The following is a 7,763-nucleotide window of genomic DNA, read 5'->3' as shown; positions in this document are numbered from 1 at the left end:
ATGTGTAGCAGATCTGCAACTGACATCGGTTGACGACGCCCCTGGCCAGTATGGATGTGATCAGACCTGTCTAGATGAGGGAGTGGAATATCCTGCTCCCTTCCAGCTTGTGCTTCACACTTGGCTTGATACCTCATTGCTTGGAGGATATGAGAGCTTTTGGCCTTCCGCTGTTAGCTTCAGTTATGCCCGTTCTGGCGAACAAGGCGCCCTTTCCGGCAAGTATGGTGCCGTTTCTGGCAAGAATGCTAACAATAGGAAAAAGACAGAAAACCTGACTCAACTGTGCCCCTAGTTCATCATTTTGACCATTTTTTGTTTTTGGCTTTCCACTAAAACAATTTTGATGAATATGAGAGTTAGATTAACATGCTTGTTCGACTTTTCTGATTTGAAATCATGCAAGTCAGGTCATGAGGACTGAAAATTTTCTCTTTTTTGGGTCCAAGAAATGGTTCAGTTTTGGAAAAAAGGAATAATTTTCAAGAAAACTAGTCAACCTCATTAAAAATTCCCAAAAGCTATTTTTGCAAATGGCCATTGCTCGACCAACATGGAATTAACCCTCGAGATACACAATCTTAGATCTGAACTTGAATTCTCTTGCAGCTGAATCTTCCAATGGAATAGGACAATCCGATTTTGAATGAATCTGAGCCAATTTGCACATGGATAAGATAGTTGAGTTTGAACAAGGATAAACCAATCAACATGGAATAGCCAAGCAGGCTGAAACGGATTGGGGCCGGACCTCAGGATGAAGTTGCCTACGTATCCCAAACATGGGAATCAGGCTGTATGTAGTTCCAGGTTAAGGTACACTCAGGTGTTGACACTCTCCTTTTGCACTCTAACTTTTGCCAAAGCCGCCCTTTCGGGTTTTTAACCTTGTGAGCTCTGCTTTTCTTTTTTTTTTCATTTCTTTTCCTTTTCTTTTCTTTTCTTTTCTTTTTTTCTTTTTTTTTCTTTTTTCATTTTTGTTCTTTTTTTTTCTTGCTCTAACTTTTGCCTAGGTCGCCCTTCTGGGTTTTCGACCCAACGAACCTCTTAAGGATAGAAAAGTTAAACTTCGTCCATGTTGATTGGTTTTGAGATCTTGAAGCCATCTGAATCTAGGAGAATGGCTGCTGTTTGTTGATGATGTAGGAGTCCATCCAATCGGGTCTGAATTTTCCCCTAGTATTGTGGATAGGAACTCGGTTGTCCTTCAGTAATAAACTTTCTTCTCTTCGTTTCTCGGATTTGGCTTTCTTGCCAGTCTTTATTGGTTGACGAAATGGCCCATATTTGAATCTTTGAGCAAATTTGGCATTTTTTGCCCCTAGTTCAAGGGCTGCTTCTGATCTAGCTTTGCAAGCTTCCTTTGATGACATCTGACCTTATTGCCCCTAGTGTAAGGGTTGCTTCCGATTCGGCCATACAAGCCTTACATTATGATTGATCGTTGAACATTTTGAATCAAGGTTCAAGGTTTGAAAGCAAAAGGGGTCAAGTCTCGAAGCCGAGAGTGATCCTATGCTGCACAATCTCAAAATCAATTCCACGCATGTCTTCATAGGACCACGCAAAACATTTTAAAATTTTTTTAAGAAAGCGACTAGTCACTCACGCTGAAGACAATCCAAAACCAATCTGGATCAAGCTAGGATCTTTCTTAGTACTCACATTAACAAACATGATCTCACTCATTAAGGGGTTAGCATGCCTCTCTTTCTCTCAGTTGATCAAATTTTTTCAAATTCAGAGGAATTCCTCCCTCTTTGTTTTCATCACAGGGATAGAAAAGTTTTGAAATACTTAGGTCAATGTAATGATTTCAAGGCACAGAAAAGTGGGTGAAAATCTCTGCCGTTTTATTCAGATCTTTTGGCACAACTGGCTTACTGGTACAAACAGACTCAAAAGAAAGAGTGTAAAAGACAAACACAAAACAAGCAAGTGATGTCCGAGGTAACACCCCGAAATCACCTAACTCTAACACAACAGGACTGACTTGGTACAACAAGACAGACTTAACTGACTCAGTTCAAAAAGATTGACTCGATACAACACAACAAGACTGACCCAACACCCAAGTCAGAAAGTACAATAAACAACATTTTCAAATTACTCAAAACAGTGCGTGCTATCCTCATATCTAGAGTAAACTGAGCGCCATCAGCAGGTGGTTAATCCCCCCGATCAAATAATCACATTATCCCCCAAGTTCACTGATCTAGTGCTGATAGACTTTCAAGACCTGGTGCGGCGATGACCTCTTTATCAATCAGATCTTGTATTTCATGGCGAAGACGAAAGCAACTGTCAGTGTCATGGCTGGTTTGTTGATAGAAGGCACAATACTTGGCCGGATTATGCTTAGCTGGAAGGGGATCCGGTAGAGGCCGAGGCTCAAAGGGTTTGGGATGGCCTTTTTTGATCAACACGCCCATGGCTTTGGATAAGAACATGTGAAGTGGGGTGAAGACCCTCTGGCCTCGGGGTTAGTGCTTTGAGGTTTGTGGAATTATGTTGGATGTACAGGCAAAAGAATTGGCAGGTGTTGACTGGGTTTGATGATCTCTTCCGAGTGTAGGATTGGAGCTGAAAGGGGTGTTTCTTGTACGACAACCCTTTTCCCGGCTTGCCCCTTGATTCAGAATGCTCTCATCCTGAGTGAAAAAGTGTCATCCACAGTCTTTGCAACAACTGCGAGCACTTGCTGTTTTTTCTGCCCTTCAGCTTTCAAAACCTCAACAATCCACTGGAGATGTTCACAGGGACCAATGCATGCCCCTACCTTGTTCTTATCACTTGCCTCCACTTTGCCGAGGGGTTGGGTCGCTATTCAGAGTGGAGCCCAATTGTTGTTGACATTTCATTGCCCAGACCTGGGATGGTTTTTGGTTAGCCATTTTCAATTGTAGCTTGCCCCAAGATTGGAGAGCCTTTTGGCATGAAATTTCTGGCATGCGATGTGGTCGATGACGGAGCCAATATTCCAAAGGTCAGATTTGCCATAGTTCTTTGAAGATCTTCAATCATTCTCATCAGCTTAGAAATAGTGGGTTCATGGGTTTGAGATGATTGGGGTTTGAGTGTATCCATCATGCACAAGTCTGTGCTTTCTGGAATGAACACCTCAGGCTTGGGTCAATGGGCTGGGGTGACGTATATGCTGTGGTTGTAGATGGATGGTAGTGTATGGATTAAATTGAGGTGTTGAGGTAACAGGTCAGTACTAGCTCGAGGTCCTTTAGGTGGAGCTATGGTCTCTTCATCAGTGAGATCCTGAATCTTATGACGGAGGCGGATGCAACGGTTCGTATCATGACTGTGTTATTGATGATAGGCACAACATTTAGCTAGGTCATATCTTGGTGGAAGAAGATTGGGAAGGGGCTGGGTCATAATGTGCCATTTTCTATCTAATTTTTAATAAAAATTATTTTTTAAATAAGTGATGTTTTGGGAAGATGGTAAAAAACTAACTTTTTGGCTTTTTTTTTTTTGACTTTTTTATGTAAGAAAAGTAGAGGTGACCCAAAAAAACCAAAAAGCTAAACAAAAGTTAAAAAGCTAATCTTCCCAAATTCCTCTTAAATTGAGAAAAACTTAAATAATAATAAAGAAAAACCCCTTTAATGATCAACGTAAAAAAGAACAAAAATGTTCTGGAACTTTAATAATAGAGCTCTAAGAGAGTTCTAATGAGGTGGGACCCACCTACAATGTGATGTGTTGACTTGATTTTTTTTTTCTTTTTGAAGTTGCCATCTCAATAGAACTTTATTTAGAACTCTTCTTTTAGGAGTTTTTTTTTTAATATTCTAAAAAAAATAATTTAGAGAATTGACCAACTTTTCAAACTATTTGGAAAACTAACCTACTTTTGAAAGCGCATTTTGAACATGCACTTTCTAATTGAAATCGCATTTTCAACATGCAATTTCAACTTCAAGTTGCATGTTCAAAATGTGATTTCAAGTCTACATAGACAGATTTCAAGTCTACATTTCAAGTCCTCGTGGATAATGACTCGCTCATGTGCCAAGTTGAAATTGCATTTTTAACATTCAATTTCAATATAAACTCTCATTTTGAAAATGCAATTTCAAATTTCACAATTACAAAGTCCATTCTAAAAATAACATTTAAAATTGAAATTCAAAGGTTTATTAGTTGCTCCCAACTCATTAAGAAATGTGAGCCCTGTAAGGAAAAATATGGGTCTCCCCACCATCTAGCAATCAAACACTAGAGAACAATATGAAACATTAAAAAGACAATTTCCACACTGTTTTAAGACTGTAAATGAAACCAATGAATGGTAATAAGCTGATTTGTCATCTTTGGGACTACACTAGAACCATTAAAGAGGAGTTTGGCTTGAAAAATAACACATCTAACCAAAGAACAGGGATCAAGGTCTGGATGCAAGAATTCAAAAACGTGTTGTATCACCACCAGTTAGTTTTCATCCTTTTGTTTTTTTAATTGAATAATACTTAATTTTCATCAATAATTTTTTTAGTTATATGGATGAAAAAATAATATTGTCGTCATTTATAAACAAAATTGTATATTTTACGGTATTTATTTTGTACTTACACAATATTTGCATTAGTTTCGATCTATTTAACTTTACTAAAAGAGAGATTAGCATCATTATATGGAAAATGTGAGGCTTAATGTATTTGTTTTGAAATTTCACATCGTTGGTGACAACTATGTCAATTGACAACTCTCTGAATCAATTATCTATATAAAACTACAACTATGTCAATTTTAATATTTATCATTTACTTCATTTTACTCATAAAAATATAAATGTTATAATAAATTTTTATATTAGTAAATATGATATGACATACAACAAAACTTAAGATTGATAACATTACATTCAATATTGAAATACAGCACATGGTATAATCGATTTGGATAATCATTAGTTATGTGACCCACTACTTGAGGCTGCTACATTGCTATTTCGACATCTCTTGAAATTGCAATCTCAACATGCGATTTCACCAGTCCCTTGAATTTCAAGTACTATTTGAAGTATGGTGTTTGCAGTTGCACTCACTTGAAATTGCATGTTCAACATGTAACTTCTCTTGAAATCGCACGTTCAACATGCAATTTCTCATGAAATCACACTCTCAACATGCTATTTCACCTACCATCAATTTTAGTCATGTGACTACTACAATGATTTGAAGTACGGTATTTGCAATAATTTTTCTTTTTATGGCCATTATGTTTTTATAATTTTTTTTCTGTCCCATTGTATTGTACTTTTTCCTTTTTATTATTTTTATGTTGTAGCAGTGATAATGTTAAGTGACAAGTTCAAAATGCAACTTCATTTGAAATTGCATTTTCAACATGCAATTTCAAGTGAAGTTGCATTTTCAACATGCGATTTCATTGATAATATGCAAGATTCTTGTTAACGTCAAATTGTGAAAATGTAAAAAAAAAAATAAAAATAAAATTATGCAACACTAAAATTAGATTCTCAACATGTGACTTCATTGATAACATGCAAGATTCTTGTCAATGTCACGACCCAAATATGGTACCTAGAGATTCGACGTCGCAACAATTTCTTTTTTATTCACGGTGTTAAAATTAATTAAATATTTTGGAGTGTTATACCATCAATGTTTTTCCTTATACTAATGTTAATGTTGATGTGCAAGTAGGTACAAGTGAACAGACTCCCATGGATGTGTATTCCCCAATCAATACATATGACCATCACTTCGAACCTACTTACTTTGCATCATTTGGTCATGACTCCCATGGTGATCATTTCGAACCTACTTATATTCTACCAATCGACATTAACACTGATGGTGTAGAAGATATTCAACCATGGTCCACCAATGAATTGTGTGCAACAACCACATATGTTGTACAACAAATGATTGCAAATGACATCCACGTCCCAGCGGATGATGGTTTGGACCCTAAAGAAGACAATGCTGATGAAGGAGTTGGCCTATCAACTAAAAAGGGACAGATTGACACACCTGCTTTTTATCAAACCCCATCTCCAATGGTTACTAAGGATACATGGTCAAATGTTAATGATCCCTCCATACTGTTGGCAGTTGATGTCATTGGTATATAGGATGCAACAAAGGAGTTAAGCAAAGGGCTATTGTTTTGAAACAAGGACGACTTACAAATTGTAGTAAATCGTTATGGCGTGATAAGAAACACTTACCATGTAGTGGTGAAGTCAACAACAAACTTATGGAAAGTGCATTGCAAAAGTGGGTGCGCGTGGAAGCTTAGAGCATATAAGCGTGTCAAACATGGTTTATTTGTGATTACTAAATATGAAGGACCTCACACATGCATATCTGTAATGCTTACACAAGATCATGCAATGCTGAGCATGAAGTGCGAGAGTTTGTAAAGGCGGATCCATCAATCAAGATCTTTGTACTGAGAGCTAGTATTAGGCAAAAATTTGATGGTTTCTTACCATCTTATAATACAGCTTGGAATACAAAGCAAAAAGCCATTGCAAATATCTTTGGGGATTAGAATGAATCATACCACATCTTGCCAAAATGGATGATGGCTATGATAGATTCCAATCCAAGAATTATCGTTTCATGGAAAACAATGCCGTCGGATGCTGCAAGTAACGTTATATTCGAACAAGTGTTCTGGGCATTCAGTTATTCTATCGAAGGTTTCAAACATTGTAGGCCAATCATCAGCATAGATGGAACCTTTATAACTGGAAAATATAAAGGTAAGTTACTAGTTGCAGTTTCATGGGATGCAAATAATCATGTACTTCCAATTGCTTTTGCTGTTGTGGAGGGGGAGAGACTAGATATTTGGTCATGGTTTTTAACACGCATTAGGGAGTACGTGACACAACGGACTAGCCTCTGTCTTTTATCTGACAAACATAGAGGAATCTTATCATCTGTGAATCGCTCATGTTGGTGGCAACATCCAAATGGTTATCGTCGTTACTATATTTGCCATCTTACTAGCAACTACTATGCAAAGTACAACAATGCGATATTGCGAGACATGATCACTTCGACAGCTTATGAGAATCAAAAGAAAAAGTTTGATTAGAAAATGAAGTCAATAAGAGACTTAAATTCCAAAGTTGCAGATGAACTTGATCATGTGCCACTTGAACTGTGGGCGCTAGCACATGATGGTGGCAAACGTTATGGAGCTATGACTACCAACCTTTCTGAAAGTTTTAATGGAATATTAAAGGGTACATGACATCTTCCTATCACATCATTGGTACAACTTACTTTTTCTAAATGTCCCTGTTATTTTCAAGAGCGATGTAACAAGGCCAATGTTGAAATGCACGCCGGTGAAGTTTACAGTGCTTATGCAAAACAGATGCTCACCAAATGAGAGAAAAAGTCTAGGGGTCATTCAGTGCGAAGTTTCAATATGAATTTGGGTATTTTTGATGTTCAAACTGCTGTGAACCTCTTATATTTGAATCGGGGTTTGCATCTTCATGTGGTCAACTTGATGGAAAGAGCATGTGACTGTAAAAAATAGTATAATTATAAAATTCCTTATTCTCATGTCATTGTATTATGTACATTTGCCAGCCTTGACCACCTATAATATGTTGATGAGTGTTACACACTGAAAGTAGAAATGGCATGTTATCAACACTCATTCAATCACGTAGTTGATCCTGCTTATTGGGGAGAGCCTAACTTTCCAAAACTCCATCCTAATCTGAACCTTGCTAAGACTCGTGGTCAGCCAAG

This window comes from Camellia sinensis, chromosome 10, assembly GCF_055761805.1.
Source record: "Camellia sinensis isolate YWXY chromosome 10, ASM5576180v1, whole genome shotgun sequence".
Lineage (NCBI taxonomy): Eukaryota > Viridiplantae > Streptophyta > Magnoliopsida > Ericales > Theaceae > Camellia > Camellia sinensis.
This window is presented reverse-complemented; position numbering follows the sequence as displayed.